Source organism: Lissotriton vulgaris, chromosome 3_1 (assembly GCF_964263255.1).
Source record: "Lissotriton vulgaris chromosome 3_1, aLisVul1.2, whole genome shotgun sequence".
Lineage (NCBI taxonomy): Eukaryota > Metazoa > Chordata > Amphibia > Caudata > Salamandridae > Lissotriton > Lissotriton vulgaris.
The window spans coordinates 775,408,475-775,422,409 of record NC_141689.1 but is presented as its reverse complement, the minus strand read 5'-3'; positions in this window follow the sequence as shown (position 1 = coordinate 775,422,409).

Sequence of the window (13,935 nt, the reverse complement as noted above, 5' to 3'; positions counted from 1 at the left end):
TGGGTATCCTCCAGTGTTTTGGCTCACAAACGAGACACAAGCCTCTGATTTGTGTGTGGACTTTAGGGCCCTTAATACTAATTTAGTGGTGGTTTTTACATGCTGTCAAATATAAAAGACCGGTTGAGTATACTTGGAGGAGCCAACGTTTTTTCCACTTTGGATCTTCATTCGGCATACCATCAAATTAAACTCACAGAGGAATCCATGCATTCACCACATTTCTTACACCCCAAGCTTTATTTAAGTTTAAAAAGGATGCCATTTGGACTTCCACCTGTGACTTCTTTATTCCAGAGAGCAATGCTCTACATTTTTAAATATCTAGACAAATATGTGAAGTACTTCCAGAACGACACCCTGATATTTTAAAACTGAAAGAAGAGAAATTTAAATTTTTCCTTCAATCTGTTGTGTACTTAGGACACACTTTGTTGGGAAATGGGGTGGTTCTAAAAGTATCATTGGTGCATGTGACTTGAAATGCTCCTGCTCCTGATAACAAGTAAAAACTGTAATCTTTTGCAGGTCTTTCCGAATATTATAGCAAGTTCATACAGGCTTTTGTAACTAAAATGGATCCTCTCAGAGACCTTACGAGGAGAAAAGCAGAATTTATGTGTATGGAAAAACAGCAGGTTATTTTCCAGTAGATCAAAAAGCAAATTCCCAATGCACCTACATTGAGACCTTTTTGTATAAATTGTATGTGCACTATTACTGCTCATGCAAGTTTGTACGGTATTGGAGGGGTTTGGGGCAAAAGAGTGTTAAAGATAAGTGGTGTGTAGCATTTGCATCTAGGACACTAATGAGACAGAAAGAAGGTATGGGGTCATTGAGAAGGAGTTACTGGCATGTGTATGGGTGGTTGGACACTCCAGCAACTATGTGTGGGGCATCAGGTTCATTCTCAAGACGGACCACAAGCAATGAGTGAGCATTTTGTCTCTTAGTGGGGGGTGGAAAGCCACTGCACAGATTGCCAGAGTCGCAGGAATATAACTTTAGAATAGGATATGATCTGGGCAAACGTAGCGTAATGGCAGATTGTTTTTCCAGGTTTCCATGTCATGATGAAGGTGATGTGGATCATGATGAGGTGGAAGTAGTTGCAAGTGTTAAGGATTTGGTGGGTGTGGAATTTGGTGGTTTCTCAGAGGAGGTGTGGAAAAAAGCAGATGGACAAAGATGATATTTTGAAAATGTTTAAGAAGTATGTGCTGGAAGGATGGCCTAAACCGAAAAGTGTTACCACTCTAGCCCAACCGAAGAATTGGTTATGGAAGGTGACATACTACTAAAAGAGGGGAAGTGTGTCCCTCCAGCTGGAAAGCAAAGAAAGATTCTGAGGTTGGCTCATAAAGGACACAAGGGGATGTTTTTCATGAAGAAACCTATTAGATCTATTTTCTGGTGGCCTGGGTTGAATGCAATGGTAGACCAGCTGGTAACAGGCTGTGGTGTGTGTGCGAACAGTGATAAAATGCTTAGAGCTTTCCCTGCTCAGCTTAACCAGTTTCCTGGCCAGATTCACCATAGGAGGAAGTGACTTATGATATATCTGATCCTTTTAACAGTCTACCTCAGGTAGTGAGATTTGCCCTGGTCATGAATGACTATCATTCTAAGTGGCCAGATGTTAAATTCGTTTCACAGGTGACTACTAGGGTTGTTATCAAAGTTTTTAGAGACATATTCTCTCTTGAATGTTGTGCTGAAGTGATGATGACAGACAATGGAGTACAACGCAAGTCTGAGGTGATGAGTGAGTTATTGTTCATGCTTAGAATTAGGGACATTACCAAGTCTTTATATGCACCACAAGAGAATTTCAAGTTGAATGCTTCAATTGAGTGCTTAACCCTTTCGATGCTGATGACGAGCTCAGCTCGTCATGATGCACGGTTGAGCTGTGCTGATGACGAGCTGAGCTCGTCATGACACCAGCAAAATGGCAATTTCCAGCACAGGACGGGAAAACTGCCAGCAGCCAAGGTGTTAAGGAGAGTGTGGTTTCTGCAAGAAGTTCTGGTGTGGATTGGAAAAGTGCTCTTAGTGAGAAACTTTGGATGTACTGCATTACATCTCATTTAGTAACTGAGGTCAGTCCTTTCTGTTTACTGAAAGGGATGGATCCAGTTTCTAACCTGTGTCCGTGGTGGATAAAGAGGAAGTTTACTAAAGTGTGTGAGGTGGATTTGGGAAGTGTAGCTGAGAGGGTAATGGTGAAACAAGAAAGAATGAAAGAAAGGTATGAGAAGAAATGGAAAGTGAAAGAGCCCAGTTTTTTTGTGGGAGATTGAGTAAGGATACTTAAACCTGGCATTCTGTCTAAAGGAGATTCCAAATTTGATTGGGCATTTAACGTTGTAAAAGTAAACAAGAAAAGTTTAGTCACATAGGACAGTAAATTATGGAATGGTCATAGATTAGTTATGTGTAGAGATGTTGGGGGAATGAGTGTTGGTGATATTGATGGTTCTGTGATTCTAAATTGATATGATTTAATGAGTTTCCTGTTGTTTAATCCTTCCACATTCTTTAGGTTGGTTTGTGAAGAAGTAGCTCTTACAGCTTGTATTGGGGGGATGTGTTATATATGTAGTTTTTTTAAGATGTAATTTATTGTAATGTAAGACTCTTGTCTACATACTTTAATGTTACTAGTGACAATGGTGTACAATTGCATTTGATTGCATTTAGTGTTCTTTTGAGAGCATGGAGTGTTTCACTGTGATTCTATATTCTGGAACTCTTGACTCTTGGTCAGTTACTGGAAGATGTTCCTTTACACAGTCCTGTTGTACTGTGCTGCATAATAAACCATCATGTTGATTATACTACTGCATCTCTATTACATATGGGTACTCTCTGAGGGCAGAGAAGTATTTCCCTGAAAGAATATACTCTCTACTCAAACCTGTATATCAGGCCCCGAGTCAGTGCTACTAAAAAATAGGAATCTGTGAGAATGATAATCGAGAGAATTAATGCTTCTGACAGCCTTGAATTTACCAATGGGTGACTTTGATACCAAATGACCTTTAACAAGAAAGTGACAGAGATTTCTACTACAGTAATCCCTGTCACGCAGACTTGGAAATAATTTAGCTTGAGCTTTGGTGGTTATTCACTTGCACCAATGCTTAAAGCACAGCATATTCCGCTAAAATCATCACAGATAGATCAGTTCTCTGGGGTAGGCTGATGTTGCAAGAGATATTTTCAACTAAGCATAAAAGACTCAAGACAGCATTTGTTGCTAGGAAATCAATTGCTGCTTAGGCGATGCAGCTTTAATTAGCATTTAGGGCCATATGTATTATCATCACCATTTGCGATTTCTAAATAGAGATTTTTAAGGAATCGCTATTTAGAAATCGCAAAATGGTATGTATGTAGAAAATCGCTATTTATTAGCGATTTCCAATTATTCCTCATTTGCGAATTCGGAATTTGCGAATTCACAAATAAGGAATAATTTCCCCTTCATTTCTATGGGCCAGGAGGCCCATAGATATGACTGTGAAATAATTCTCAATTCGCGAATTCGCAATTTGCTAATCGCAATTCGAGAATTATTTCAAGGGTGTCTCATGGACACCCTGCTGCACCCCTGAAAATTACATGTGTGTGCATATGGCGCACATACATGCCCAATAGGCATGTATATGCGTCATATGCCACCCTCACAAATGCACAATTGTGCATATTTACAAGAAATCGCAAATTACCACCACCTACAAGTTGGTGGTAATTTGCGATTTCTAAACCTGAATTCGCAATTTTGAAAAGCTTCATACATAGCATTTAAGGAATCACAAAATTGCGATTCCGCAAATGCTAAAGCAAAATAAGGAATCGCAATTTTTTGCGATTCCTTATTTTGCTAATTTTTCATACATTTCAAAATCGGAAAAAAGGCCGTTTGCGATTCGCTAAGGCTGAAATTCTGCGAATTTCGGCCTTAACTAATCGCAATAGGCTTGATACATATGGCCCATAATGCTTTACAATTCTGACTGAGCTATGCTTTGTCCTGTTCTGGAGGAACGTCTCAATGTAAATAACTAATAAACTATTCTATGCAAGAGAGAATATCTCTAAGGGTTTTTCCTGTGACTTTTTAAAAAACAAGAACATGATAGACATTCAGAGAGTGGTTGATTTGGGTTATAACTTTCTTTTGTGTGAACTCTAGACACACATTAAAGTAAATCATAGCTTGATATACAGTGATTGAATAGCAGACCTCTATTGTGCTGATTCAGAAAAAAATATTACTACAGTATTACTCTTTTACATACTCTTACATGCCTTTCTGACTAGGCCCAGAAATATACATCTATTAGCAAAAATGCAAGGGGGCAAGTCCTTTCTATTTGTACTATGCGCATATGAACATTCACAATCCAATTTGATTCCTATTTTACATATTTTGGAGCCAATTTCAAATGTATATAATACTATGTAAAAATACTACAGGCATCCTTCTTTACAGACTCCAAAATGCTTTTGTTACTAGGCCTAATAATGGTGACAAGTGCCTATTTAAAAGAAGACTATAACAAGATTGGCTGCATTCAGAATGCAAACACTGAGAGCACGATTCACAAGGGAAAACTTAGTCTAAGTTTTGACCTGAATTCTAAGGTTAGACCTGAAGTCTAAGTTTCAACCTAAATTCTAAGTTTAGACCTGATGTCTAAGTTTAGACCTAATGTCTAACTTTAGACTCGAAGTCTAACTTTAGACCTGAAGCCTAAACTTAGGGCCAGATTGCGATCTTGGTCAGAATGGTCCTGCTGACGTTTTTTGGCTGTCTTTCCACCCACTGCCATTGAGGTCAGACTACCCAATTATGATCTTGGCGGAAACTTGGTGACAAGACCTCCCCAGTCCAGCCACCACGGCTGAGACTCCTGCTCCTGTGTCAATTGTGGGGAGACCCAGAGTTGGGTCTTCAAGGCAGTCCCACCACGCTTTACACCGTCCAGATTATGATCTGCCTTTCCGTCAAGCTTTTCACCACCAACATGCCTGACTCAGCTGTAAGTTATGAGAGGAAGTGCAAATTCACAGTTTTTGGGGTCCCACTTCAGAATCCACGTCAGACGCCATTACCCAGGTCCTTCCTGCTGCCCCCAAACCATGACGCTAAGCAACCCCATTGTCACCAGAATCGAAGGTAGGCTTCACTGTCACTTCTCCTTTATGTTGTATGGTAACAGTTAATTTTAGCTTATGTTATTTTACATGCAACAAAACAGACAGTACACATCACCTACATATACATTAGGACACATACGCAACATATATATGTATTTTCTAATATTAACACATAGTATTTACCTGTCTTTACAGCAGCAACACTTCACTCATTCAGGACACCTCTGCCAAGAGACCGCCAGCCCCATTGGAACACTCATATTATTATTATTATGATATAAGATTTGTAAAGCGCGTAGCTACCCTAGGGCTTCCCAGCGCAAGTAGCAGGTAAAAACTGGGGGAAGATTAGAAATGCTGCTTAAACAGCAACATTTTGATCGAATTCCAAAATTCTGGTTCCTTGTCCAGGGTCCAAGATAGATGGTAGGGAGTTCCAGAGTTTGGGAGCTAGGTGGGAGAAGGATCTCCCCCCACCTCACTTTACTGGCGCCTGTTGGTTTTAGGAGTCTCTCCCCACTCGATATCAGGTTCCTATTTGGGACATATGGGGATATAAGATTTCTGATTGTTCTAGGGCCCTTGTTGTGTAAAGCTCTGTGCGTTATGATCAGTACCTTGAATTGGATTCTGGCCTCCACCGGGAGCCAATGTAGCCCTTTAAGGTGCTTTTTGCAGACTCCCGAGCTGGGGTCTTGCACAGCAGTCTACCTGCTGCATTCTGGACCACCTGAAGTCGTTGGTCACGTATTTCGGCGCGCCTAGAAATAACAAGTTTCCATAGTCCAGATGTGATGTGACCAGAGATTGGCCTACAGTCTTCCTAAGCTGTATTGGGATCGGATCTAGGATTTTCCAGAGACTTCTAAGTAATCTGAAACAGGTGGCAACGACTTTCTTAGCTTGAGTCATCATTGAAAGGTCCTTTTCTAGCCATAAGCCCAGGTTCTTGATGAAATCTTTATGTGTAGGCAGGCTGCCTAAACCATCTGGCCAGCTTATAGATGGCCTAGGAACTGTCTTTTTCCCGAGGATTGTTAAATCAGTTTTTGTCCCTGTTTAGTTTTAAGCAGCTCTTAGTCATTCATTCCATGACTTTTTCCATGAAGGGGGGATAACCTATCAGAATCCCCATTGGTTCTAGGGTCTAAAGGGATCACCAGCTAAGTGTCATCGGCATAGGACGTCATCAAGATGTCAAAGCCATGGGCAATCTGAGATAGTGGATCCATGCGCACATTAAACAGCGTGGGGCTCAGTGCGGAGCCCTGTGACACCACACACTTTAAAGACATTGTTTTCGACTGTTGGCTTCCAGGAATTGAAACGTTCATTCCTCCAGGAATGAGGTGAGCCACTGTAGCATAGTGCTTTGTACCACGATAGCCTTGAGTCTGCTTCGCAAGGTGTGGTGGTCCACAGTGTCGAAGGCAGTCCTCAGATCCAGGAGGAGTAAGGCTGCTGAGCTTCCCAGATCTAATGATGTTCTGAGTTCATCCACAACAGTCAAAAGAGCAGACTTGGTGCTGTGTTGTGCACGGAATCCCATCTGGGTGGGATGGAGACAATGGTTTGTTTCTAGGAACTCAGCCAATGATTTATTGACATGTTTTTACAAGAGCTTGCCCACAAAGAGGAGCAGTGATATGGGGCGGTAATTCCCTAGTTGTGCTGGATCTGCATCATTTATTTTTAGCAGGGGTTTGATTAAAGAGTGTTTCCAAGCCACTAGGACCATGCCCGTTTCCAGAGACTGGCTCATGATCTTAATTAAAGAAGGAAGAATGGCGGTTGTAACTGTTTTAAGGAAGTGCAGCAGGCTGGGTCTAGTGATGATCCAGACTTCACTTTGCCCATCAATCATTCTCCCTCTTCTCCCTCCACTAGTGGGAGGTTGGTAATAGTGTTTAATGGGGGAGCTGCCACCTGATCCTTTTCCCACCTTGTGGTAGTTTCCCCACCCGCCCTAAAGGAGCTGTAGATGCTCGTAACTTTAGAGAGGAAGTAGTTGACTAAGTCGTTACACCTCTCTTCCAAAGTCTCGGTTGGATGAAGGTCCTGGGCTGGGGAGGTTAAAGCCTTGTTTCCACGAACAGTTCCCTTGAGGACTTCTGGGCCAAACTGATTTTCTCCTCAAAGAACTTGGCAAGTGTTTCTTTAGTATCGTTGTGGTAAATTCTAATGGCTGACTTATACAAGGTTTTAAGTTGTGGGTTGTAGTTTTTCCTCCAGTCCCTTTCAATTGTTTGCAGTTTTTCTTTAATGCTAGCAGTTGAGGGTTGAGCCATCTCTACGCTTTGGGTCTGGATTTAGATCTGGAGGTGACTTTGGGGGCTACTTTGTCTAAAGATTGGGTGATCCAGCTTTCCCAGCTTGAGAGTGCTTCTGCCACTGTTATTGGCATCTTGGTACTTAGTGTATTTGTTTCTACTAAGACATTCACCCAAGCCTCTGCATTGAGCTTAGCCCAGCATCTATTCTATGTCTCATCATTGGGGGGAGCCTGTGTTGCTCACTTCCTTTCTTCCCTACATAAAAAGGAATATAGTGATGGTCTGACCAGGGGAACGGTACTAATGGTGCAACTTTGATGTTGCAGTCGTTTGAAATGACTAGATCCAGTATATGCCCCTTGGAATGTGTGGCAGACAATACCAACTGGGAGAGTTGAAAAGCCTCAAACAGCAGACTTTTAACGCTAGGGAGACTCTGGACGTCCATATGTAAATTTAGATCTCCTATTATGGTAGTATAAGCTTTCTTTAGTATTAGGCTGGCAAGTGAGTCCGGTAAACTTTCTAGGAACTCACCATAAGAGCCAGGGGGGGTCTGTAAATTAAGAGCTGTGAGAAGGTGTAAGTGGGTGATAAGGATATTGCAAATTGGGGGCATTCACACCCTTTAATCAGGAATTCCTCGGTGGTGCAGTTGTATTCACTTTTTATCAAAATGGCAAGTACACCCCCTACCTGGCCTATCCGATCCAGTCTAAGACTTTTATAGCCAGGGGGCAGGGCCATTACTATGTCAGAGGAGGAGCAATCTGTAAGCCAACTTTCTGTGATAAACAGGGCATCTAGGGGGGTCTCCTCTATCAGTAAACGGATTTCTGTTTAATGCTTGGGCAGGGAGCGACAATTAATTAACCATAGCTTCCAGGCCTGTGGCTCCTTTGGTGCCTCAGTCTTGCTCAACCCTGGCTCAAGAGGTTCTTTCAACTCTAGCTTGCAATGTTGACAGGACTTGCCTAAAGCTGACTCGCCTGCAAAATCCTAGTCCATATCACATCCGACTTCCCTTGGTTTATTAAGGTTATTTAGTTCCTTACCCTAGTAATTAATCCTCGAGTTTTGTGCAGGGTTCCTGGCCGCTGGACCCGGTCAGGCGCAGACGGGCATGGCCTTCTGCAGATGGCCTGGCACACCTTCGCCATGCCAGTGGCACGCCCGCTGCATGCGTCGGCTGTGGCTCAGCTGCCCGGCCTTCATTTAAGGGTGTCAGGTTAATTGGGCCTCTCAACTAGACCACTGACCTATGTTTTCCAGAGTGCACTCTATGGTAGAGAGAGGTAACTCTACCTCTCTACCTCACTCTATGATCCTTCTTGACTGCCTGACAACCAACACGCTGCAAACACTGACTCAGCGTGGTGCTTTTCTGCAGAATGCTATGATCTGTGTGGCTGTAGGCTCTACTAGTGAAAAGTACAGGGCGAATGTTCGGTAAGTGCAATATGGCGCTTTTTAAAAATGACTATCAAATTTAAATCAGTTTCTTTACCACAATTAAAATGTTAGTGTCAGTCAGTAGCAATCATGTACCTCTCTGACTGCGCTATCTCCGCTGCGCACCCGCTGCTCGGCCTTCATTTAAGGGTGTCAGGCTAATTGGGTCGCTCAACTAGACTGCTGACCTGCGTTTCCCAGAGTGCACTCTATGTAGAGAGGGATAACTCTATCAGGTCGGCAGTATGCCGCCAGCCCAACGGCCAAGACCTACTCCAGGCGCAAAATCTAAATGTAGCAGTTGGGAAGACCTTCAGCTTGGCAGACTTCTCAGTCTCACCACTTTGGTAGGATGGCAGTAAGACCGCCAAACTCGTAATCACGCCCTAAGACTTCAGGTCTAAAGTTAGACTTTAGAGCTAAATGTATTCTTTAGGTCTAAACTTAGACTTCAGGTCTAAACTTAATCATCAGGTTAGTGGTAGCTGGTGACTCGTGAAAATGGTTGGGCATAAAATTTGTTTTCGATTTTCAAGGTGCGAGCGACACTGACTGACTTGAAAGGGTTTGGAATTGGAGTGGGGGTTCCCCTCCTAGAATATTATTTGTCAAATTCTAAAGCTTCAGAGTACATCAGATTATAGAAAATAAGGGCCTGTGGCACTGACTTAAATTCTTTAGGATAAGTAAATGTTAAACTTTGGCACCAAGCCATGATGGTACAGAGGAGCGAGAAATGTATTGTAGTCAGGTTCCAATAAGTGCTTTTGATTCAGGTAATATATGAGTAGGACCAATAGATTGCTGCTGAAGCATATTCTTTTGCATTTAACAGGCAGGCAAATGTTTGTTGAGTGGCTTTATATTACCATAAATCACCTACAAGACTCTATATGTAAACTGACAGTTGGACATGTGGGAAGTCAAATTATCAGTGCTATATTAATCACTATAAATGAAATGATTGGATACATTTAGGATTATACACTAATTCACCAAACTTCTACATGCTATACACTAGTTTAGACATATTACAAGAGTGATTAAGGTGTGCGTTACAAAATTATGTGAGTGGCTAAGAAGCTTTGTGGAAAAAAGATTTTTTGTTTAAATAACAAGATTCCAGATTACAACCTTTTTGCAGAGTGATGCAACTATTTCAGACAGTTATGTAAAAAATAGAAAAGGATATGGTCTCTGCATTCACTGAGCAGGGAAATGTAAGCACAAGTCCTTTACATGCCGTTTTCACCGTGATATTTATAGTCCCATTTCACGTTACTATGGACAATGCATTTACATGATTGTGAGGGCTTTGCTATCAAGAAATATGACCAAGAGTCGACTAAGTGCAGTTTGTCAATGGTGGGAGGCACCAAGACAGCTGGTATAGTTAAAAAAAGAAATCAGTGCATTTTGAGGCATAAGCAACATGCCAGCTCTAATCAACAAGCATTTGCAATGCAATAGGTCTCGCATTTTAGAAACTTTGACATATTGGCATTGTAAATGGCAATGCCTTTTATTTATGTGTTGTTTTTTAAACACGTAAATAACAGGCATTGTCATTTTAACAATACCAATAGCTCAAAATCTCTTATTTGTGAGATCTAAATCATTGCAAATGCTTGTTGGGCCCCTACCACTGTGACCATCAATGGGAAGATGTCGGCGAGAAGCGTACATCGCATGACACATTATAGAAGGAGCAATTACCAGCCCAAGCTTTTCACATGCTTCCAAAAACTCTTAAATAACACTGTGTGAGCTCCAGTCAGTTTGTAGTTTAACCTTTAGCCGGGCTGGCGCTTTGCACATCCAAGGTGAGATATAATATGTTTAGCCGCATACTTCAGTGCCAGAAAAAACTACTGATTAAACTAGCCTAATGTCACACAGATATTACTACCCGTCATAAGCACACCCACACTTGTGGTGTATCCTGAGGGCCCCCGCAGTGCATTGTGCGAAGAGGCTGGGTTCTTCATCTCCAACTTTCTTCCAAAATCATATTTTTATGGTATCTAGGTTATCTATGGTATCACAAACAATTTGTCTATCAATCTCTCTACACTATATCTTCATTTTCTGCCATCACATGCATCTACGTGTCATATCCCCGTCCAAATATGTACACATGTACTTGTTTCTGTGCACACTTCAATACATCACAACATAGTAAATAATTTATCTGGTCTCACGAAAGCCAGCTTCGCATCCACTCACTCATTGACTATCTTTTCCTCAGACCGTGTACGACGCTCCTCTGCTTTTTGGCTAGGTTCGAGCTATAAACAAACCACATACATATATACATGAGACAAAGTGATGCACAGTGCAACAAAGTCATCCTCAGGCTACATAAAGGTATATAAGATTGATGAGCACGGAGGTTTGGTCCATAAAACAGAGTCATAAATTCTCACACGTCTTTCCTATTGAAGATGCTTTAATGAATGATGCTTTTTCGTTTCATACAGTTTCTTAGACAGGGGTTAAGTGGGATGAAAAAACTGGGGGATCTCGCAAAGGGGTTGTGTCCTGTGTAATTAAGGGAGTGGCTTATAAACACGTAATCTAAAAATCTTTGCTTAGCACAGTGTGGCGCCCGACTGGTATTTTGCTGTTTCTGTCAGTGCACCCAGTTATTTAATACAAGTAACACTACAACTAAAAGAAGACAGGACTAATGGCTTTGTCAATGGTTCTTAGTTGCATAGGCTAAAAAATCAAAAACTATGGCTTGGTTGTACATAATATTGAAAATTCTTCAGTTCTGAAATTATGGGACAGAGAAAAAACGATGAGTCACTTTGGCGGTACATCAAAGGCAGTAAAGGGTGGCACTGCTGCAGAGTTGATTTTTTTTGCACCATTAGGGAGAGGGCAAAAATGGAGAGCCTGTTAGGGACCCGTCTCAGCACCTGCTTTTTAAAACAGCCAATGCTCAGCACAGGCAGGAACCGGACCACTTAAAGCCCTGATTTTAGAACAGAAAAAGAGGATTTCGCAGAGTTTCCTCACAGCCTGAGCGTTCAAGCTAATAAGTACAGAATATCCCACCTCACTCCTTTTCACAGCTGGTCATGCTGCTGCGCCTCTTGTAGAACCAAGAAAAGCCCACCTCAAGGAGGAGTGGGGGCTTGGCGGTGCGGGAATCACCCGAGTCTACTCTTACCCTCCTTATATAGTAAAGTGGACCCGGAAACCTTCGTCTGTAGAGAGAACAACCTTTATTACAATAGCCCAGGCTATGGAACAGAGTCCCAAGCTAGTCAGCGACAAAACCCAGGAGGCTACTGCTTTACTTCACAGCAAACAAGGCTCATATACATTTTTGTTCCACACTTTTGGCATTCAGTCCATTGTTCAATCAGGGCGGTGTTTGTAGTTGATGACCTGATCAAGGTGGTGTTTGTAGTTGATGACCTGATAAAGGCTCGGCATTCAGACCATTGTTCAATCAGCTTGATCAAGGCTTGGTCAGTCAGACCATTGTTCAATCAGCTTGATCAAAACTTGGTCAATCAGACCATTGTCCAGATGACCTGGTCATGGCGTCAAGGATGTTTACCAAGCAGGGAGTAGAAGATGAAAAACAAGCTTGTTTACACAGGGCGTAGGTGTCTCATTGCTTTTTGTTGATGAATTGGTTAACTGCAAAGAACAGGGGGCTTGGGTATGTGATAGTTTTTTTTTAGCGTCAGCAGAAATGGAGGCTGTAGGCAGGGTTTTGTCACGAGATGGCAAGAAATGGAGGAATGTAAGGAAATTAATAGGACCTAGTTAAAACGTATTTTCTTCAGACCCTCTTTTTGCCATTGGGTGTCAAAACATGTTCTTAGGAAATGTCTATCTGCATTAGGTCGCCAATCTCTTGTTGAAGCATTATCCTTACATTGGTGTCACGTGAACTGACCGGGGAACTTTTAAGGGCCGGTGTACACATAGCACAAAGCATAGGCAAGCATTGGATACACCGGCTGCACGAGATGGTGGCTGCTGTTCCTAAGGCAAAAAAAATGAGGATCCCCCATCCCCATCTGGAGAGGAGGCACCAAATCCAGCCCATGAGGGACCAGTCGTTTTGTTGTTGATGAATCTCAGAGGAACGTTTATGCAGATGTTGGATAGCTTGATAGACTGATGGAGCGTTATCAGGTATGTAAATGTAGCATCTGGAACCCATTAGTTTACATACACCACCACGGTCAGCAAGGATGATGTCAAGTACCATTCGACGTTGTAGTGTCATCAGGCGGTCCGGCTGAAGCTCTGCCGTGATGTTGCCCAATGCCCCTGCTGTTTCAATAATGGTTGCCTCCACCACTCGGGTAAGGTGTCGTATGTTGCGACTGTTGACCATAGGACCCAAGAATGGCAGGAAACCTTTGAAGAAGTCACCCGCCTCCTGTCCTGCAGTGTCATCGGCCTCAATTACTCCCCTGGGCATACGATGGTGGAGGTGGCGATTGGTCAAGTGATGTGTCCCAACAGCAGTAAAGGTAGGGGGAAGAAGAAAGGCCAAATAACACACACCTGACCAATTTCCTGGAAGCCAGGTATAAGCAGACTGTCCACAAACAAAATAGGTATTTGGAGAAGCGATTAGGAGTGGTGGTGAGTTAATATTCAGTGTACTGACTATTGCGCAGTCACTGACTCCTACCTCCCAGGTCCCCAGTCCTTTTATTCACACATGGCCATGCCTGTTGATCCCATTAAGAGCCTGCAATTTGGTGGGAACTTTGCGTCTGGACCAAACCCTGGAGAAGATTATTCTACTTGAGGTGTTCAACACAATCATCTCATTGCGTTCAGGATGAGAGATGTTCGAGATCTCAGATTTCGTAGTAGGGCAGAAAGGATTACTGACATTGCCTGTTCTGTTTCGGGTGAAAGTGTCATAAAAATTGCCAATGATGGAGCTCGTTGTTCCATTGATTGTATATGCATCGGTGACAAGCATGCTCCAAGCCAGACAGGACCCAAAAACAGAAAATGGATAGACGAAATAGGGGACAGTGTGTGTCATAGA